General features: G+C 38.4%; 1 protein-coding gene across 2 annotated transcripts in view; it reads right to left on the reverse strand.

Moving 5' to 3' along the window:
• Positions 1–2,157: 2,157 nt before the first annotated feature.
• Znf133 (zinc finger protein 133) overlaps positions 2,158–23,411 on the reverse strand; it is a 60,054-nt gene continuing 38,800 nt past the window's right edge. For both annotated transcript variants that reach the window (XR_012448156.1, XR_012448157.1), the window contains 2 exons: positions 4,072–4,498; positions 2,158–2,344 (listed from right to left, as the gene is read on the reverse strand). The gene's annotated coding sequence lies outside the window, so the exon portion shown is untranslated. The remainder of the gene's footprint in view (positions 2,345–4,071; positions 4,499–23,411) is intronic.

A 23,411-nucleotide genomic window follows, 5' to 3' on the forward strand; every position in this document is an offset into this window, starting at 1 on the left:
AGGGTGGAGCCCTCATGACCTAATCATCAAATAAAGCACCCCCCCTTATATACCACATTAGGGATTAGATTTCAACATGAATTGGGGGGGGAGTAGGTACACAAACATTCAGACCACAGAAAATATGATTTATGAATTTTCTTGTGCTAGGGATCAAACCCAGGGCCTTCCATGTGCTCTACCACTGATCTACACAGTGAGCACCCAGACACAGGACTATATAAGTGGTGGAGAGGTCTATCTGAGGTCTAACAAAAGCTGAAAATTGAGATGATAAAATAAAAGGAGAAAGGAAAAAAAAAAGCTAGAAATTATTTCTCATACCTCTCCCCATGCTCTTTATATTTCACATTAAAAGTTTTGAAAGAAGAGCATACAATTACTTCACATGTAATTGAAGGATGCCTATAGTCTGTGGCTTCCGCCTTTGAGCCATTTTGATGATCTTTGCAGACGCTAGCCCATTCAACATCACATTCCCAGATTTCTCCATTCTCTAGGGCGGAGAGCAAAGAGCACAGTGGAATTTTATTAACTTGTGTTTTGTTCTCCACCCCCCTGCCCCAAATCGTTGTACTCTTGTACAAGCATGTAACTTTTTTTGTGCAGGAGGTTACTTAGAGACCATGACATACGGAGGCTGTGGGTTGAGTACAATTCTTGCCTGTTACCTGATTTCATCCCATTGAGTCAAGGGCATGTACTGAAGGTACATCAGTTGGGGTGCATTTATTATTGGAAATATTGTAAAATATGCTATGATTTAAATGTGTTCTCAAAAGTTTGTGTATTGGTGAAGCCCTTGGGAAGTAATTAAAGATTACAGATGAGGCCATGAGGATGGCAGCCCCAGGCTGGCACTCGTGGTTTTATAAGAAGAGGGAGAGAGACCCAAGCTAGCACACTTGCTGTGTCTCACCATGTGGTGCCTTCTGTCATATTATGGTTTAACAAGAAGGCCCTCGCCAGATACCAGTACCGTGCTCTTGGACTTCACAGCCTTCAGAAACATGAGCTAAACAGGCCTTCATGTTATCAATGATCTAGTTTCAGGTATTTTGCTATAACAACAGAAAACAGATCAAGACAGTATAAAGCTATTGAGAGCTTTTAGAAATTTTGGAAAGAGGTCAGGTTTTAAAAGAGGAATCACCCACAGCGAGGCTTATCCTGTATTATGGTTTGGATTTGAAATGTCCCCCAAGACTCATGTGTTGAAGGCTTGGTCCACAGGTAGTATCACTACCGAGTGATGGTGGAAACTTTAGGAGACAGGGCCTAGTTGAAGGAACTAGGTTACCGGGAGCATACTCTTGGAGGGTATATGATATTGAAGGGCATATTTTATCCCTTGCCCCTCCTCCACCCTGCTCCCTGGCCTGCAGGTGATGAGCAGCCTCCTCTGCTACATGCTCCTGACACCATTATATTCTACCTCACCACAGGAACAAAGCACTGGAGCCAGCCAACCTTGGAACGAAACCTTGGAAATTGTAAGCCAAAATAAACCTTTCCTTCTTTAATGTCACAGGTAATGTCACAGTAATGAAAAACTGAGTGACACATCCCGCTATGCTGTGTCAACAGGCAAGTCCTGGTGTTGAATCTCTATTCTATAACTCGTTCTCTGTCTCAGCTGGTAGCACCCAACATGCCCAAGACTCCTCCTCAAGAGGCAGCTCAGCTCTCCCTTCTCCCTCCAGTCACCAAGCCCCATGGATTTCATCTCCTAAATTGTCCCCAGCTTCTTTCCTTTTTTCCTTCCTGAAACCACTTGGCTTAGCCAAGAAATCACACAGACCTTCCCATCTTGGCTTTCCTCATCTCCAAGCTTTTGGGGCTGTCAGAGTGTTCCACACAAGGGTGATCATGACAGTGACCTCTTAGAATGCTTCTGTGGTTTCCCTCCATTTGTCAGGAAAGCCAAGCTCCTCAGCAGGCATGTAGGAGCTTCTTCCTCAGGCTCTCTGTCTTCCCTGAGCTCCAGAATAATCCCCACAGTGACTCACATTCAGCCCAACCCAGGATTTGTAGCTCTGCCTATGCAGAACCTTGAGTCATATACACAAGACATAGGTTTGCCCAGATCTGATCCCACAGACCAGATCACAAGCTAGACAGAAGGAAAAGAAAGCACATCTAGGAAAAACCAAAGCCTTTGTTCCTTAACTCTTCATATTTATTCCCTAGTTTCCAGAAGTTTGGGAGTGACCATACCAGTGTCCAAACTCATGAGAAGTTTGAAGTTGGTTAAGATGGTAGCAGGGTCATTACAGCATATCAGGCATGCCACCAAGGACCACAGAAGGTGTCTGAGGACAGAAGTCTTCTTGTGTCAGATTTGCTGTAAATATAAATAAGAAAACACATAAAATATTAATTTATTAGATGTTTCCAAACATTTGTTAGGCATCAGATTTCTTGTGTGTGGAATGACTATTGGGGCTCTCAGTTTTCATAGTGGCTAGCACAGTTTTAATTCTGGGAAGACAGCCACTAGCACTGTTCTGCATTTCTACACTTGTCTTTATGATTTGTCTTAATAATTTCATTCACACATTCTTTCACTTTTCAAAACAAACTCTTTTTTAGAACACATATTGAGGACAGTATGCCATGTTAAATTTTTTAAAAATAGTTTCCTTGGGAATTTAGGGACATTACACAAGGAATAAGTGGAGCAGATTCTTTTTTTTTTAAATGTAATATAAAGGATTTATTAAACTGTTGCATAGTAAACGTTCCTTAGGTAGTAGCTATTGTTAATATTATAGACATCACATATTATGGTGGTAATCTCATGTTTCTGAGGTGAAGAGTTGGTGTTTGTGATTTTTTTAAAAATTTTTTTATTCATATGTGCATACAATGCTTGGGTCATTTCTCCCCCCTGCCCCCACCCCCTCCCTTACCACCCACTCCACCCCCTCCTTCTCCTCCCCACCCCCTCGATACCCAGCAGAAACTATTTTGCCCTTATCTCTAATTTTGTTGAAGAGAGAATATAAGCAATAATTGGAAGGACCAAGAGTTTTTGCTAGTTGAGATAAGGATAGCTATACAGGGAGTTGACTCACATTAATTTCCTGTGCATGTGTGTTACCTTCTAGGTTAATTCTTTTTGATCTAACCTTTTCTCTAGTTCCTGGTCCCCTTCCCCTATTGGCCTCTGTTGCTTTTAAGGTATCTGCTTTAGTTTCTCTGCATTGAGGGCAACAAATGCTATCTAATTTTTTAGGTGTCTTACCTATCCTCATATCTCCCTTGTGTACTCTCGCTTTTATCTTGTGATCAAAGTTCAATCCCCTTGTGTTTGCCCTTGATCTAATGTCCTCATATGAGGGAGAACATATGATTTTTGGTCTTTTGGGCCAGGCTAACCTCACTCAGAATGATGTTCTCCAATTCCATTCATTTACCAGCAAATGATAACATTTTGTTCTTCTTCACTGCCTCTTTTTGGCAGTGCTGGGTATGTAACCCAGGGCCTCATGGATGCTAGGCAAACACTCTACTACTCTTCCCAGCCCAAGAACAAGAATCTTGACATTATGCTATAGTGACAAAAAAGTGCCTGGAACAAGTTAGATCACTCTAATATGATTTTTCTTTGAAAACTATTCTAGTGAGATGCCCAAAATGGCATAAAGATACTGATTAGAAAATGTTGTTTAAGAACTTGCGTGAATTGAAATCCTTTAAGACATGTGTAATATAGTATATTTTTACTTAAAATGGTGCTCACAGTGGTTGCTTTCCAGAACATCCACACATTCCTTCTTAACTCACAAGTTGCCTGTGCTTAAATGTCTCAGAACCTATCTTCTGTGGGGATAAAGCTAGAGGTCTCTGAATTCCAAGTTCCATGTTACTAGGATACTAGGAGCGCAAACACTGCAGTATGAAACAGACTTCTCTTGGAGGTGGTGGGACATCCTCTGGCTGTGATACAGTGACAGTGGTGTCCCTAACTGGCAGCCAGAGCCCCAGCATCAGGAGTCCTAGGCATGGTGCCTCAAAAGTAAGTCTGGAGTGGATACCACATCATTTTTTCACTTTTCTCCCACTTACCTTTACAGGTAATCCCAGCCTTTTTCCCTCATTTAAGTACCTCTGACTCAGATTTTTGCTCCTCCATGACCAACTACAAAATTGAAGTCTTGATTGTTCCTTAACACTCCAGTCTCTCAAAACATTCATAACTTCTTGAAGGCTTCTTTTACATAGAAAACATGGACAAAAATGATCCTTCCTCTGTTCATCTTCTGCATTTGATTAAGATACATAAAAGGGTACAGACATTTCCCCATGGAAGAACTCAGGTCCAGAAACTTGCTTGTTTCATCTCAGGAAAGGAGAAGTCTTGGGGGAGTAATGCTCAGTCAGAGTAGCCAAAAGGAGAGTGTGTGGGCTCCTGTGCCCTCTTCCTTCACTTCCTTTAGCTCCTTTCCTCCCGTGTTGAAGAGCCATCTCACTGGGTACATTTATTCAGGGAAAGCTGTTAAATACATTGATCATCTATAGATTAAGGAAGATTGAATTGGACACAAGTCTTACAACACACACATCTTTCTTTGAGAAGTTTTCTGTTAGGATACGCACCCAGTTTAACATGTTTTAAACTGGAGTTTACTACATGTTCTCTGCTTTGCCTCCTCCTCCCCTAAATTCCCTTTCTAACCCTCTTTACTCCTCTTAGCCTCTTCTTCCCTGTTCATCCTATCTCTGCTGTCTGTGTTTTTATGCCCTTCTCTACCCTCCCTCTTCCTCCTTCCATTGTGTCCTTCCTCTCTATCTTCACCCTCTTTCCTTCTTTCTTTTGAAAGAGACAGTATTTGGCATTTGCCTTAATAGACCAAGTGCCTTAATGTGTCCATTTCTCTCACTCAGTGAAGGTTTAATATCAATATTTCTTGGAAAGACTCCTTTCTTACTCAGGGAAAATGAGTTTGCTCACCTCACATGGACAGAAACTCTAGTTTTAATAGGAAATATATGTAAATTATAATTTGTTATCTGTTTCTATTTCACACAATACAGGAATCCACAGTAACCAAAAAATATTCAAGTGGACAGGTAATAGAAGTTTCATCCCCAGAACTCCCATTCATTTCCCCACCCACTCCCCAGAGTTAATAACTAGAGTGCTTATTCATGGACATATTCAAACATACGTGTATGTGACTGCCAGATGTGGTCTTGTGTTCAGTGTTATGTTGTTAGTGGCTGGTGGGTCTTTGTGGGTGACCAGTGTTGTAAGTGGACAAGTAGCAGGATTGTGAGAACAAGCATGTGCCCTGTCTCAGTGTGCTTGGCTTGTGTAAAGAGGTTTGGGAGTTATTTCCCTCTCGGCTCTAAGGAGGATGATATGAGCAGGCAGGTTATTTTCTCCCCCAAACCACACAACAGAGTAGGTAAAGGACTTTACCTTATATCTGTCAGGGCAAACCTGACTTCCTTACTACATGCTTGGAGGTGTCTCAGTGTGCCCTGTTATCATCTCCATGACTCTTGAGACCTTTACTACCATATGAGACCTTTTAAAAAAGGGAATCCTTCTCAGGCTGTCATGTTGATGTTTTCAGCTGCTGCTGCTTCTGCAGCTGAAAATGTGAAAAGAAACTTGGTACTCTTATCACTCCAGATACATGGAAGATAGTGCAAGAAATACAATAGAAAGTGGTGGAAGAAAGCTGAATGATGAAAGCAGTAAGTTCTTCACTTGTAGAATTTGTTAAATTTCTGTACACCAACCAGGTTGTTATTACCAGGGCTGTGCCCACACATGGACATCACTGTAAGTTGTTGAATAATGGGGAGCAAGGCAATAGAGAAAAGGGAAGTAAATAGTAACTAATTGAGGGGATAATGTGATTAAAGTACGACATACAAATGTCTGAAACACCAAGGTGAAGCAAACTTGGAGTAATTGATATACATTTAAATAAACAAAGGGCAGGAAGATAAAACAGGCACTGTCCAGAGATGGGTATCAGTGAGAGGGTAAATGGAGAGGGTGAAGGAGGGTGAATATGCTGGATGTATTTTGTATACATGTGTGAAAATAGAACATTGAAACCTGTTGAAATTTCTCTAAGAGAAGAGAATCCAAGATGGCAACCAGAACACAGCCACAGACTTTCTGACCTCTTATCCAGGGACTTTGATAAGAAGTTGAAGACTTGCTTGATCGGGGTAAAACACCAGGGAGAGCTGAAACATCAGCACTCTGAACCCCTAGCTCGTAGGAGGCCTCTCCACGCCACCATATACTAAAGAATAGCAGGTGCTGCACGCCAAGCCCCGCCCCTTTGGCCGCTGGAGCCGCTGTTCCATACAACGTGGGATCTCTGATTCTCCAGCCCTGCTCCTTTGCCCAACCAGGGCTGTGCTACCCCAAACTCCCACCCCTCAGAACCGCAGGATCTCCATGGGACAAGCCCTTAAGGCCAGGGATCCACAGACATTTACGATCTCCACCAGGCCACGCCCCCAAGGCCTGCTTCACTGGAGATACAAACATGCACCATCTCCCTTCTGCTGGGCCACCACTCCAAGGCTGGCACAGCCCTGCACAATATTCACTCCGCAAGCCTGTGCCCCTAAGGCCTGCCAAGCCAGGGACCCACACATGCACGACCTCTGTTCTGCTGGACCACGCCCCCCAAGCCTGTCAAGCCCGGGATCCATAGACACGCAGGTTCTCCACTCCGCTGGCCTGCGCCCTTCAGGCACGCCAGGCTCACGCTCCAAAGGCCTGCTACCTCACCTTAGCTAAAGGCCTCCACCCAAAGGCCGGTGGGACCTCACCCACTGTGCACTTGCCACAGGAAGGCTCCAAACTTACCTAAGAGACACACACAGACAGGTCTGGATGCTAAAGAACTAGCATCAGAAAAACTAAGACTGCAATTCTACTGTTCAAGAACTGGTGATTTTTTTTTTTTAATTTTAATTTTTTCCCTTCTTTAAGGGATTTGCTGCCTGGTTTACTATTTGATCATCCACCATCTCTACCATTTTCTTTTTTTCTCTTTTCCTCACTACTCTATTCCTTTTATCCTTCCATCTCTCTTTCTTTTTTATCCTTCTTTTTTGGTTTTGTTAGTATCAATATTGTTACCCAGCCAATACTAAATTACACATAGTTCAGGGATAGAAACATTACCTAGTGGAAATACGGGAAGGCAAAAAAGGGAAGGAAACCACTCCCCACACCCCAAAAAATAAAGTACTACAGGATTTAGAGTGAAATGAAGAAAAAGGATACCCAGACCCAGACACCAACAAAACAAAGATAAACTATACCAAGGAACCCAATGAAGCCCACAAGAACACTCTGAAAGAAGAAATCCTACAAGTAATTAATGAGAATTTCATAGAGATGTTACTAGACATGGTCAAAAAAACATTCAGGAGGCACTCAAGAAATTCCAAGAGGACGAAAGTAAAGAATATGAGAAAACACAAAAACAAATGAAATCATAGAAGATCTAAATAAATGCCAAACTGAAACTGAGACCACCACAAACAAAGAGATAAATGAATTAAGGTAAAAAATTGACAATATTAAAGAGGAAGTAACCCATAATATGGAAAATCTCAGAAAAAAGATGAAACAGAAATACAAAACAAAATGGAAGACCATTCCAGCAGAATAGAACAAACAGAAGACAGAATCTCAGGACTTGAAGATGAAATGGCAATTAAAAGAAAAACTGAAGAACTATTAGTTAAACAACTCAAGACCTGTGAAAAGAAAATGCAAGAACTCACTGACTCCATCAAAAGACCAAACCTGAGAATAATGGGCATTGAAGAAGGAGAAGAGGTGCAAGCAAAAGGAATGCATAATATATTCAACAAAATAATAACAGAAAACTTCCCAAATCTAGAGAAAACTATGCCCATTCAGGTACAGGAGGCCTCCAAAACACCAAGCAGACCTGACCAAAATAGAACTACCCCCTGACACATTATCATTAAAACAACAAGTACAGAGACTAGAGAAAGAATATTGAAGGCTGTAAGAGAGAAAAAACAAATAACATACAAAGGTAAATCCATCAAAATCACAGCGGACTTCTCAACAGAAACATTAAAAGCAAGAAGAGCTTGGGGTGAGATCTGGGCACTGAATGAAAATAACTAAAATCCTAGTATACTCTACCCAGCAAAACTATCATTCAAAATAGATGGAACAATAAAAGTCTTCCATGATAAGCAGAAACTAAAACAATATATGACCACCAAGCCACCACTACAAAAGATTCTCCAAGAAATTCTGCACACAGAAAATGAAAGCAAACAAAACTATGAAAGGGCAGGCAAAACCAAACCACAGGAGAAAAAAAGGCAAGAAAGCAAAGAGTAACACTGATTCAACTGAACACAATCAAACCCTTACTCAACAAAGACAACTACATGACAGGAATCACCACGTATTTATCAATACTAACACTGAATGTTAATGGACTAAATTCCCCCATCAAAAGACACCTTCTGGCGAACTGGATTAAAAAGGAAGATCCAACAATCTGCTGTCTACAGGAGACCCACCTCATTGACAGAAATAAGCACTTCCTGAGAGTGAAAGGCTGGAAGAAGATTTACCAAGCCAATGGTCCCTGAAAACAGTCAGGGGTAGCAATACTTATCTCAGACAAAGTAGACTTCAAACCTACATTGATCAAACGAGATAAAGAAGGACATTCCATACTAATAAAAGGGGAAATACACCAAAAGGAAATAAAAATTATCAACCTATATGCACCCAATGTCAATGCACCCAATTTCATCAAATATACTCTGAAGGATCTCAAAACATATAAACTCCAACACAGTGGTAGTGGGAGACTTTAATACCCCCCTATCACCAATAGATAGGTTATCCAAACAAAAAATCAATAAAGAAATCCTAGAACTAAATCACACCATAGATCAAATGGACCTAGCTGATGTCTACAGAATATTTCATCCAACTTCTGCACAATATACATTCTTCTCAGCAGCCCATGGAACCTTTTCCAAAATTGATATCTTAGGGCACAAAGCAAGCCTCAGCAAATATAAGAAAATAGAAATAATCCTATGCATTCTGTCTGACCACAATGCATTAAAACTAGAAATCAACAACAAAACAGCAGTAAAAAACACACAAACAATTGGAAGCTGAACAAGACATTACTCAATGATGAACGGGTCACTGATGAAATAAAAGAGGAAATTAAAAGGCTCCTGGAAGTTAATGAAAATGAAAACACGACCTACCAGAATCTATGGGACACAGCAAAGGCAGTCCTAAGAGGAAAGTTTATAGCCATGAGTGCATATATCAAAAGGACAGAAAGATCTCAAATCAATGACCTAACACTACAACTGAAACTCCTAGAAAAACAAAACAAGCAAATCCCAAAACAAGCAGAAGGAAAGAAATAATTAAGATAAAAGCTGAAATCAATGAAATAGAAACAAACAAAAAAAACTATACAAAGAATCAATGAAACAAAAAGCTGGTTCTTTGAAAAAATAAGTAAGATTTACAGACCCTTGGGAAACCTGACTAAAATGCAGAGAGAAAAAACCCAAATCAGTAAAATCAGAAATTCAAAAAGGGAGATAACAACAAACACCACGGAAATCATCAGAGACCACTTTGAGAGCCTATACTCTAATAAATTTGAAAATCTCAAAGAAATGGACAGATTTTTAGAAACTTGCAACCACCTAAAACTGAACCAAGAGGATATTAATCACCTGAATAGATCTATAACACAAAAAGAAATTGAAGCTTCCATCAACAGCCTCCCAAAAAAGAAAAGTCCACGACCTGATGGATTCACTGCTGAATTCTATCAGACATTTAAAGAAAACTAATACCAACCCTCCTTAAAATGTTCCATGAAATAGAATGGGAAGGAACACTGCCTAACTCATTTTATGAAGCCAATATTACTCTCATCCCAAAACCAGACAAAGACACCTCCAAAAAGGAGAACTACAGACCAATTTCCCTAATGAACATCGATGCAAAAATCCTTAATAAAATAATGGCAAACCGAATCCAATAACACATCAGAAAGATCATTCACCACAACCAAGTTGGCTTCATCGCAGAGATGCAGGGGTGGTTCAACATACGCAAATCTATAAATGTAATACAGCACATCAGTAGAAGCAAAGACAAAAACCAGTTGATCATCTCAATAGATGGAGAAAAAGCCTTCGAGAAGATCCAACACCACTTCATGATAAAAGCTCTAAGAAAATTAGGAATAGAAGGAATGTACTTCAACATTGTAAAGGCTATATATGACAAACCCACAGCCAACATCATACTTAACGGTGAAGAACTGAAACCATTCCCCCTAAAATCAGGAAGGAGACAAGGGTGCCCACTCTCCCCACTCCTATTCAACATAGTACTGGAATTCCTAGCCAGAGCAATTAGGCAAGAAGAAGAAATAAAAGGAATACAAATAGGTAAAGAAACTGTCAAAATATCCTTATTTGCAGACGATATGATCCTATAACTTAAAGACCCAAAAAACTCTACCCAAAAAACTCTTAGACACCATAAACAGCTACAGTAAGGTGGCAGGATACAAAATCAACCAACAAAAATCATTAGCTTTTCTATAGACCAACAATGAACAAACTAAGAAGGGACACATGGAAACAATGCCATTCATAATAGCCTCAAAAAAAATCAAATACCTAGGAGTAAATTTAAAAAAGGATGTGAATGACCTCTACAAGGAGAATTACAAACTCCTGAAGAAAGGGATCAAGGAAGACTACAGAAGATAGAAAGATCTCCTATGCTTATGGATTGGTAGAATCAACATAGTAAAAATGGCTATACTACCAAAAGCAATCTACATGTTTAATGCAATTCCCATCAAAATCCCAATGACTTTCATCACTGAGATTGAAAAATCTACCTCAAAGTTCATTTGGAAACAAAAGAGACCAGGAATAGCCAAGGCAATACTCAGCAAAAAGAGCAATGCTGGAGGTATCACAATACCTGACTGCAAACTATATTACAAAGCAAGAGCAATAAAAACAGCATGGTACTGGCACAAAAACAGACATGAAGACCAGTGGAACAGAATAGAGGACCCAGATATGAACCCACACAACTATACCCACCTCGTTTTTGACGAAGGTGTCAAAAATATACGATGGAGAAAAGACAGCCTCTTCAACAAATGTTGCTGGGAAAAGTGGTTACCCATCTGCAAGAAACTGAAACTAGATCCATGTCTATCACCCTGTACTAGTATCAACTCAAAATGGATCAAGGACCTAAATATCAGACCTGAAACTCTGAAGTTACTACAGGAAGGAGCAGGAAACACTCTGGAACAAATAGGTATAGGCAAAGACTTCCTCAATAGAACCCCAGCAGCCCAGCAACTAAGACAAAGGATGAATAAATGGGACTTCATAAAATTAAAAAGATTCTGTACAACAAAAGAAATGTTCTCTAAACTGAAGAGACCACCCACAGAGTGGGAGAAAATATTTGCCAGCTATACATCAGATAAAGCACTGAAAACCAGAATACACAGGGAACTTAAGAAACTAAACTCTCCCAAAATCAATGAACCAATAAAGAAATGGGCAACTGAACTAAACAGAACTTTCTCAAAAGAAGAAATTCAAAAGGCCAAAAGACACATGAAAAAATGGTCACCATCTCTAGCCATAAAGGAAATGCAAATCAAAACCACACTAAGATTCCACCTCACCCCTGTTAGAATAGCCATCATCAAAAACACCACAAACAACAGGTGTTAGCAAGGATGTGGGGAAAAAGGAACACTCTTACACTGCTGGTGGGAATGCAACTGGTGCAACCACTCTAGAAAAAAGTTTGGAGGCTTTTCTTAAAAATCTAAACATATATCTGCCATATGATCCAGCAATCCCACTCTTGGGGATATACCCAAAGGAATGCAACACAGACTACTCCAAAGGCACCTGCATACCCATGTTTATTGCAGTACTGTTCACAATAGCGAAGTTACGGAAACAACCAAGATGCCCCACTACTGATGAATGGATCAAGAAAATGTGGTACTTGTACACAATGAAATTCTACTCAGCCATGAAGAAGAATGAAATCTTATCATTTGCAGGTAAATGGATGGAATTGGAGAACATCATTCTGAGCGAGTTCAGCCAGGCTCAGAAGACCAAAAATCGTATGTTCTCCCTCATATACAGACTTTAGATCTAGGGCAAATGCAGCAATGTGGTTGGACTTGGATCACAAGAAAAGGGGAGAGCACATACAGGAGATATAGGAATAGGTAGAAAACCCAAAACATGAAAGCGTTTGATGTCCCCACTCTAGAGGAACTAATACAGAAACCTTAAAATGACAAGTTATCATGAGCAGGGGATCAGGAACCAAGGTAAAGATCAGTTAGAGTTGAATCATTATGGGTTGTAACACATGTGTGTATACACGAAAGCAAAGGTAGGAATCTCTCTGTATAGCTATCCTTAACTCAACTAGCAAAAATGCTTTGTCTTTCTTATTATGCTTATGTCTTTTCTTCAACAAAATCAGTGATAAGGGCAGAACGGGACCTGCCTGAAACTGAGGAGGGGAGGGGGGGAAGGGTGGGGGAGTAGGGCAGGGTAGAAAAATAAAGATAAATAAAATTTTTAAAAAAAGAAATTGCTCTAAGAAGAGGGTGAATGAAGGAGAATGATGGAGGGGGTGCATCTAATTAAGATATATTATATGAAATGGATTAAAAAGGAAGATCCAACAATTTGTTGCTTACAGGAGACTCATCTCACCAACAGAAATAAGCATAGGCTAAGGATGAAAGGCTGGAAGAAGATTTACCAAGCCAATGGCCCCCGAAAACAGGCAGGAGTAGCAATACTTATCTCTGACAAAGTAGACTTCAAACCTACATTGATCAAACAAGATAAAGAAGGACATTCCATACTAATAAAAGGGGAAATAGACCAAAAGGAAATAATAATTATCAACCTGTACGCACCCAATGTCAACGCACCCAGTTTCATCAAACATACCCTGAAAGACCTAAAAGCATATAAAAACGCCAATACAGTGGTTGTGGGAGACTTTAACACCCCATTATCGTCAATAGATAGGTCATCCAAACAAAAAAATCAATAAATCCAAGATCTAAAATATGCAATAGATCAAATGGACCTAGTAGATGTCTACAGAACATTTCATCCAACTTCTACACAATATACATTCTTCTCAGCAGCCCATGGAACCTTCTCCAAAATAGATCATATTCTAGGGCACAAAGCAAGTCTCAGCAAATACAAGAAAATAGAAATTATACCGTGCATACTATCTGTATGCATACTATGCAGTAAAAGTAGAACTCAACAACAAAAGTAAAGACAAAAACCATGCAAACAGCTGGAAACTAAATAACTCATTACTTAATGAAGAATGGATCATTGATGAAATAAAAGAGGAAATTAAAAAGTTCCTGGAAGTCAATGAAAATGAAAACACAACCTACCGGAACCTATGGGACACAGCAAAGGCAGTCCTGAGAGGAAAGTTTATAGCCATGAGTACATATATTAAAAATACTGAAAGATCCCAAATCAATGACCTAATGATACATCTCAAACTCCTAGAAAAACAAGAACAAGCAAATCCCAAAAAAAATAGAAGGAAAGAAATAATAAAAATAAGAGCTGAAATCAATGAAATAGAGACCAAAAAAACCATACAAAGAATTAATGAAACAAAAAGTTGGTTCTTTGAAAAAATAAACAAGATCGATAGACCCCTGGCAAACCTGACTGAAATGAGGAGAGAAAAAACCCAAATTAGTAGAATCAGGAATGCAAAAGGGGAGATAACAACAAACACCATGGAAGTCCAGGAAATCATCAGAGACTACTTTGAGAAACTTTATTCAAATAAATTTGAAAATTTTAATGAAATGGACAGATTTCTAGATACATATGATCATCTAAAACTGAACCAAGAGGAAATTAATCACCTGAATAGATCTATAACACAAAATGAAATTGAAGCAGCAATCAAGAGTCTCCCCAAAAAGAAAAGTCCAGGACCTGATGGATTCTCTGCTGAATTCTATCAGACCTTTAAAGAAGAACTGATACCAACCCTCCTTAAACTGTTCCATGAAATAGAAAGGGAAGGAAAACTGCCTAACACATTTATGAAGCCAGTATTACACTTATCCCAAAACCAGGCAAAGACACCTCCAAAAAGGAGAACTATAGGCCAATCTCCTTAATGAACATTGATGCAAAAATCCTCAACAAAATAATGGCAAACCGAATTCAGCAACACATCAAAAAGATTATTCATCACGACCAAGTAGCCTTCATCCCACGGATGCAGGGGTGGTTCAACATACGAAAATCAATAAACGTAATAAACCACATTAACAGAAGCAAAGAAAAAAAACCACTTGATCATCTCAATAGATGCAGAAAAAGCCTTTGATAAGATCCAACACCATTTCATGATAAAAGCTCTAAGAAAACTAGGAATAGAAGGAAAGTACCTTAACATTATAAAAGCTATATGTGACAAACCTACAGCCAGCATTATACTTAATGGAGAAAAACTGAAACCATTCCCTCTAAAATCAGGAACCAGACAAGGATGCCCACTATCTCCACTCCTATTCAACATAGTACTGGAATTCCTAGCCAGAGCAATTAGGCAAGAAGAAGGAATAAAAGGAATACAAATAGGTAAAGAAACTGTCAAAATATCCCTATTTGCAGACGACATGATCCTATACCTTAAAACCCAAAAAACTCTACTCAGAAGCTTCTAGACATCATCAATAGCTACAGCAAGGTAGCAGGATAAAATCAACATAGAAAAATCATTAGCATTTCTATACACTAACAATGAGCAAACGGAAAAAGAATGTATGAAAACAATTCCATTTACAATAGCCTCAAAAAAAATCAAATACCTAGGTGTAAACCTAACAAAAGATGTGAAAGACCTCTACAAGGAAAACTATACACTTCTGAAGAAAGAGATTGAGGAAGAATATAGAAAGTGGAGAGATCTCCCATGCTCATGGATTGGTAGACTCAACATAGTAAAAATGTCGATACTCCCCAAAGTAATCTACATGTTTAATGCAATTCCCATCAAAATTCCAATCCCCTGTATAGCTATCCTTATCTCAACCAGCAAAAATCCTTGTTCCTTCCTATTATGGCTTATACTCTCTCTATAACAAAATTAGAAATAGGGGCAAAATAGTTTCTGCTAGGTACTGAGGGGGTGAGGGGGAGTGAGTGGTAAGGCAGTGGTTGGGGGCAGGGGGGAGAAATGACCCAAGCCTTGTATGCACATATGAATAATAAAAGAAAAAAAAGATATATTATAAGCACACATGTAAATGTCATAATGTATTCCCCCTATACAACTATTATATGCTAGTAAGTAAAATAATCTTCAGGAAAAACAAAAAAGGGCATCTGTGCCATGTGTGGCAAATAAGGTTTTGGATACTAAAAACTATAAGCAAACCTCTGTCTAGATGTATTGATGACATTTCTGGCTTTCTATGATTTGACTTCTGGCTTTGAATTTCAAGGCATAACATAAACTTCCAACTTACAAAATAACCAGTTCCAAGACAGACAATTAAGTTTCAACCAGAGAAGTTGATCAGTGGTCATTGCTTTGTTCTCAAGAAGTTCTGAATGGCAACAGTCAAAGTAGTCTTCCATCTTAAGTGGTTATTTTGCTTATGAGCATTTTATTGAACTAAAACAGGTGACAAATTTAGTGAAAAAATACGAGTTCTGTATGCATTTTTTATTTAACATTATTCCACTGTCTACTTCATTTACGGATAATACAAAAGGAGATTATGATATTGTACTCTGAACTTGGCATCCAGACTTATGATTGTTCCCTCATTCCCTTTCTGGTGTCATAGTTCTTGGAATTAATAGTCCATTAATTAATTGCAGATACGTTGAGTTTTGTTTTTTTTGCATGAACTCTGCATAGATAAGTGCTTTAGCTCTTGAACAACACCCCCATCCCTAATTTGGATATTTAGAGGCCATTATTGCTAAATGGCTGCTAAGTAATTGGTTCAGACCAAATCAAAGACAAGTTAAATTTCAGATTCTTTTAAATTCATTTTTGAAGTCAAACTGTCAGTTCCTTTCATATGTGAACAAGAACACAAGGAAAACTCATTTTCAAAATGAGTGCACTGGATTTCAGAAAAAAACATATTTATATTATCTTGCATTCAAATTGTCAAGAAAGCCAGGAGAAAAGAGTATGTCCATGACAGAGTTCATTCAGGTTCATTGTAATGTATCCCCACTCTTGGGGAATACTCTTTGAAGCAAGAAACAAACTTTTTACATCTTTTCTCCATCCACCCCAAAGAAATAAATAAAACAAAGCAAAAATTCACTAATCCAATGTCTTTGTTTGATCTAGGTCTGTTCAAATTTTGTTTTTTCTTTTCCTAAGGGCTTTTATTGTGATGATATACATATAATGTAAAATTTATCATCTTCAGTGGTATTAAGTGCACTCAAAATTATGCAGCCATCAACACTGCTCTCTCTCTCCAGAACTCTTTTCATCTTAAAAAACTGAAACTCTATGCACACTACGCACTAACTCTCCTTTCTCCCTTCCCTAGCCTCTGGCCCACCATTCCACTTTTTGGCTCTGTAATTTGTTTTTGGTGGTACTGAGATTTGAACTCAGGGCTTCCACACTTGCTAGCTATTGCTCTACTGCTTGAGCCACTCCAACAGTCCTTATTTGTGTTGGATATTGTCACGATAGGGTCTCACAAGCTATTTTCCCTGGCTGGCTTCAAACAGTAATTCTCCTGATCTCTGCCTCCTGAGTAGCTAGGATTTTAGCAGTGAGCCACCAGCACCCAACTTATCTCTATAATTTTGACTACTCTAAATACCTCATATAAGTGGACTTATACAGTATTGGCCTTTTTGTTATTGGGTTATTTACTGAGTAATAGTATGTCCTTAGGGTCCATCTACATTGTAGCATCTGTTGGAATTTACTTCCTTTTTAAAGGTGAATAATATTCCATGGTATGCATGTACATTTTACTTATTCATCAGTCAACAGACACTTAGGATGCTTCTATGAATAATACTGATAAGAATGGAGGTGTACAAATATCTTTTAGAGTCCCTGGTTTGCTTTCAGTTGTTTGGTGTGTTTACCTAGAAGTGGAATTGCTGGGTATTACAGCAATTCTATTTTTAATTTTTATGAACATTTATACTGTCTTCCACAGTGGCCATGCCATTTTACATTTCTACCAACAGTGCACAAGGATTCCAGTTGATCCCCACATCCTAGCCAGCACTTGCTACTTTATAATTTTTAGTAGTAGGCATCCCATTGAATGTAAGTTGGTTTCTGATTCTTGAACCAATATTTGTAGGCTATCTTTTTGTAGGAATTTGTTCGTTTCATCTAGTTTATTTAACTATGTTAAATTGTATGTTGTCCAACATACAATTACTCATATTATTTTCTTATATTCCTTTTTATTTCTGCAAAGTCAAAATAATGTCCCCACTTTTATTTCTGACATTAGTTATTTACATCTGCTCTCTTTCTTTCTTGGTCTACCTAAAGGTTTGTCAATTGTCTTGATCTTTTCAAAGAACTAGCTTTTGGGTTCATTGATTCTCCTTTGTTTTTGTCATTTTAAAATCTCTGTTTAATTTGCTTCCACTCTAATCCTTTCTAAATCTCTTCTTATACAAGCTTTGGGTTTCATTTGCTCTTCTTTTTTTAGCTTGTTTTTCTGGCAGTTCTGTGGTTTGAACTCAGGGCCTACACCTTGAGCCATTCAACCAGCCCTTTTTTTGTGATGGGTTTTTTTCAAGATAGGGTCTCACAAACTATTTATTGGGGCTGGCCCCGAACTGCGATCCTCATAATCTCTGCCTCCTGAGTAACTAGGGTTACAGGCATGAGCCACAGGTGCCTGGCTTTTTCTAGTTTTTTTTTTTTAAAGGTAGAAGTTTGTGTTGTTGATATGGGATTTTCTTTTTTAATATAGGTACTTATAGCCATAGATTTCCCAAAAAGCATAGGTTTCACTGTATCCTGTACATTTTGGTGTTTTCTCAAACTCTTCTCTACTGACATTTGAGTTGGAGAATTCTTTACTAGAAAAGGGGTTGTCTTGTGCATGTAAGGTGTTTGGTAGCATCCAGATCTTTACCAAGTACTGCCACCAGTACTCGCTCCTAGCTGTGACAAACAAAAATGTCTCCACAAATTGCCAAATGTTCCCTGAGGACCCAAAACTCCCCTGGTTGAGAATCAGTGGTGTAAACTTATTTCCTAAAAGTTCTTTTCACAAATAGGAGGGCTGTGTCTTGTATAAATGTAATTCTCTTTTTTTAATTTTTATTTTATTCATATGTGCATACAATGTTTGGGTCTTTTCCCCCCTTACCCCCACCCCCTCCCTGACCCCCCCTCTTCCACCCCCTCCCTCTTCTCCCCACCCCCTCAATACCCAGCAGAAACTATTTTGCCCTTATCTCTAATTTTGTTGAAGAGAGAGTATAAGCAATAATAGGAAGGAACAAGGGATTTTGCTAGTAGAGATAAGGATAGCTATACAGGGAGTTGACTTGCATTGCTTTCCTGTGCATGTGTGTTACCTTCTAAGTTAACTCTTCTCAAACTAACCTTTTCTCTAGTTCCTGGTCCCCTTCTCCTATTGGCCTCATTGCTTTTAAGGTATCTGCTTTAGTTTCTCTGTGTTGAGGGCAACAAATGCTAGCTAATTTTTTAGGTGTCTTATCTATCCTCACTCCTCCCCTTATATGTGTTTGCCCTTGATCTAATGTCCGCATATGAGGCAGAACATACGATTTTTGGTCTTTTGGGCCTGGCTAACCTCACTAAGAATGATGTTCTCCAATTCCATCCATTTACCAGCGAATGATAACATTTCATTCTTCTTCATGGCTGCATAAAATTCCATTGTGTATAGATACCACATTTTCTTGATCCATTCATCAGCAGTGGGGCATCTTGGCTGTTTCCATAACTTGGCTATTGTGACTAGTGCTGCAATAAACATGGGTGTGCAGGTACCTCTGAAGTAACCTTGTCACAGTCTTTTGGGTATATCCCCAAGAGTGGTATTACTGGATCATATGATAGATCAATGTTTAGCTGTTTTAAAAACCTTCAAATTTTTTTCCAGAGTGGTTGTACTAGTTTACATTCCCACCAGCAGTGTAAGACGGTTCCTTTTTCCCCGCATCCTTGCAACACCTGTTGTTAGTGGTGTTGCTAATGATGGCTATTCTAACAGGGATGAGGTGGAATCTTAGTGTGACTGGTATAAATCATTTCTGAGCTAGTAACTATTTGCAGGTTCCTTTATTGCTAGAGATGGTGAGCATTTTTTCATGTGTTTTTTGGCCATTTGAATTTCTTCTTTTGAGAAAGTTCTGTTTAGTTCACTTGCCCATTTCTTTATTGGTTCATTAGTTTTGGGAAAATTTAGTTTTCTGAGTTCCCTATATATTCTGGTTATCAGTCCTTTGTCTGATGTGTAGCTGGCAAATATTTTCTCCCACTCTGTGGGTGTTCTCTTCAGTTTAGAGACCATTTCTTTTGTTGAGAAGAAGCTTTTTAGTTTTATGAGGTCCCATTTATCTATGCTATCTCTTAGTTGCTGTGCTGCTGGGGTTTCGTTGAGAAAGTTCTTACCTATACCTACTAATTCCAGAGTATTTCCTACTCTTTCCTGTATCAACTTTAGAGTTTGGGGTCTGATATTAAGATCCTTGATCCATTTTGAGTTAATCTTGGTATAGGGTGATATACATGGATCTAGTTTCAGTTTTTTGCAGACTGCTAACCAGTTTTCCCAGCAGTTTTTGTTGAAGAGGCTTCTATTTCTCCATTGTATATTTTTAGCTCCTTTGTCAAAGACAAGTTGGTTATAGTTTTGTGGCTTCATATCTGGGTCCTCTGTTCTGTTCCACTGGTCTTCATGTCTGTTTTTGTGCCAGTACCATGCTTTGTAATATTTTTGAAGTCCGTTAAGTATAATGCTGGCTGTAGGTTTGTCATATATAGCTTTTATAATGTTGAGGCTCTTTCCTTCTATTCCTAGTTTCCTTAGAGCTTTTATCATGAAATGGTGTTGGATCTTATCAAAGGCTTTTTCTGCATCTATTGATATGATCAAGTGGTTTTTGTCTTTGCTTCTGTTAATGTGGTTTATTACGTTTATTGATTTTCGTATGTTGAACCATCCCTGCATTCCTGGGATGAAGCCTACTTGGTTGTGGTGAATGAGCTTTTTGATGTGTTGTTGAATTTGGTTTGACATTATTTTATTGAGGATTTTTGCATCAATGTTCATTAAGGAGATTGGCCTGTAGTTCATCTTTTTGGAGGTGTCTTTGCCTGTTTTGGGGAATAGTTTAATACTAGATTCATAAAATGTGTTAGGCAGTTTTCCTTCCCTTCCTATTTCACAGTTTAAGGAGGGTTGGTGTCAGTTCTTCTTTAAAGGTCTGTTAGAATTCAGCAGAGAATCCATCAGGTCCTGGACTTTTCTTTTTGGGGAGACTCTTGATTGTTGCTTCAATTTCATTTTGTGTTTTACATCTATTCAGTTTATTAATATCCTCTTGGTACAGTTTTGGATGATCATATGTATCTAGAAATCTGTCCATTTCTTTAATATTTTTTAATTTATTTGAATATAGGTTCTCAAAGTAGTCTCTGATGATTTCCTGGACTTCTATGGTGTTTGTTGTTATCTCCCCTTTTGCATTCCTGATTCTACTAATTTGGGTTTTTTCTTTCCTCATTTCAGTCAGGTTTGTCAGGGGTCTGTCAATCTTGTTTATTTTTTCAAAGAACCAACTTTTTGTTTCATTAATTCTTTGTATTTTTTTTTTTTTTGGTTTGTATTTCATTGAGTTCAGCTCTTGTTTTCATTATATCTCTCCTTCTTTTTGTTTTGGGATTTGCTTGTTCTTGTTTTTCTAGGAGTTTGAGATGTATCATTAGGTCATTGATTTGGGATCTTTCAGTCTTTTTAATATACGCACTCATGGCTATAAACTTTCCTCTCAGGACTGCCTTTGCTGTGTCCCATAGGTTCCAGTAGGTTGTGTTTTCATTTTTATTGACTTCCAGGAACTTTTAAATTTCCTCTTTTATTTCATCAATGACCCATTTTTCATTAAAGAGTTATTCAGTTTCTAACTGTTTACATGTTTTTTGTCTTTACTTTTGTTGTTGAGTTGTAGTTTTATTGCTTTGTGATCAGATAGAATGCATGGTATAGTTTCTATTTTCTTATATTGCTGAGGTTTGCTTTGTACCCTAGGATATGATCTATTTTGGAGTAGGTTCCATGGGTTGCTGAGAAGAATGTATATTGTGTAGAAGTTGGATGATATGTTCCATAAATATCAACTAGGTCCATTTGATCTATTGTATATTTTCGATCTAGGATTTCTTTATTGATTTTTTGTTTGGATGACGTATCTATTGATGATAATGGGGTGTTAGTCTCCCACAACCACTGTGTTGGAGCTAATATATGCTTTTAGGTCCTTCATGGTATGTTTGATGAAATTGGGTGTGTTGACATTGGGTGCATATAGGTTGGTAATTGTTATTTCCTTTTGGTCTATTTCCCCTTTTATTAGTATGGAATGTTCTTCTTTATCTCATTTGATCAATGTAGGTTTGAAGTCTACTTTGTCAGAGATAAGTATTGCTACTCCTGCCTGTTTTCGGGGGCCATTGGCTTGGTAAATCTTCCAGCCTTTCATCCTTAGCCTATGCTTATTTCTGTTGGTGAGATGGTTCTCCTGTAAGCAAGAAATTGTTGGATCTTCCTTTTTAATTCAGTACATCAAATGGTGCCTTTTGATGGTGGAATTAAGTCCATTAACTGTTAGTACTAGTAGGTATGTGGTAATTCCTGTCATTTAATTTTCTTAGTTGTTCGAAGGTTTGACTATGTGTATCTAAATCGAGGTTACTCTCTACTTTCTTGCTTTTTATTTTCCTGTAGTTTGGTGCTGCCTGCCCTTTCATGGTTATGTTGGGTTTCACTTTCTGTGTGCAGAATCCCTTGAAGAATCTTTTGAAGTGGTGGCTTGGTGGTCACATATTGCTTTAGTTTCTGCTTATCATGGAAGACTTTTATTGTTCCATCTATTTTGAATGATAGTTTTGCTGGGTAGAGTATCCTGGGGTTGAAGTTATTTTCATTCAGTGCCCAGATCTCACCCCAAGCTCTTCTTGCTTTTAATGTTTCTGTTGAGAAGTCTGCTGTGATTTTGATGGGTTTACCTTTGTATGTTATTTGTTTTTTCTCTCTTATAGCCTTCAATATTCATTCTTGGGTCTCTGTATTTGTTGTTTTAATGATAATATGTTGTGGGGTAGTTCTATTTTGGTTAGGTCTTGTGTCTGCATATATGTATTCATACCATATATATGTGTCTATGTCCCACATTTTCCTTATCCATTCATCAGTTGTTGGGTACCTAGGCTGATTCCATAGAAATACAGATGTGCAGATATCTCTACCATGTGCTGACTTGACATTCTTATGTATATATGCCCAAGAATGGTATAGCAGGATGATATGCTAGTTCTATTTTTAGTTTTTTGAAGAGCCTGATTTCCATAGTGGCTGCCCCAATTAACATTTCCAGTGACAGTGTATAAGGGTTCCTTTTCCCCACATCCTTGCCAGCATTTGCTGTTGTTTGTTTTCTTGATGATAGACATTCTGACTGGGGTGAGATGGAATCTCAGTGTCATTTTAGTTTGCATTTTCTTCATGGCTAAGGATGCTGAACATTTCTTCATATATTTATGGGTCATTTGAGTTTCTTCTTTTGAGAACTGTTCATCTGTCCATTTATTAATTGAATTAGTTGTTCTCTTGGTGTTTAATTTTTTTGAACTCTTTATATATTCTGGATACTAATTCTTTGTCCATTGAATATCTTGCAAAGATTTTTTTTCCATTCTGCATATTGTCTCTTTATTTTGGTAATTACTTCCTTTGATGGCTTAATTTTATGCAATCCCATTTGTCAGGGTTTTTTTAGTGGTAATGTGGTTTGAACTCAGCCTCATACTTGCTAGGCAGGTGCTCTACCACTTGAGCCACTCTGCCAACCCCCATGTGTCAATTCTTGCTCTTATTTCCTGGGCAACTGGAGTCCTATTCAGAAAGTAACTGCTATGCCTATATCTTCAAATGCTTTTCCTGTGATAGCCTGTGGTACTTTTACTTAAGTATTATACGGCTCACTAAAGCCTCTTTAAAAAATTAATAGACTTTTAAGAGCAATTT

Source organism: Castor canadensis, chromosome 5 (genome assembly GCF_047511655.1).
Source record: "Castor canadensis chromosome 5, mCasCan1.hap1v2, whole genome shotgun sequence".
Classification (NCBI taxonomy): Eukaryota; Metazoa; Chordata; class Mammalia; order Rodentia; family Castoridae; genus Castor; species Castor canadensis.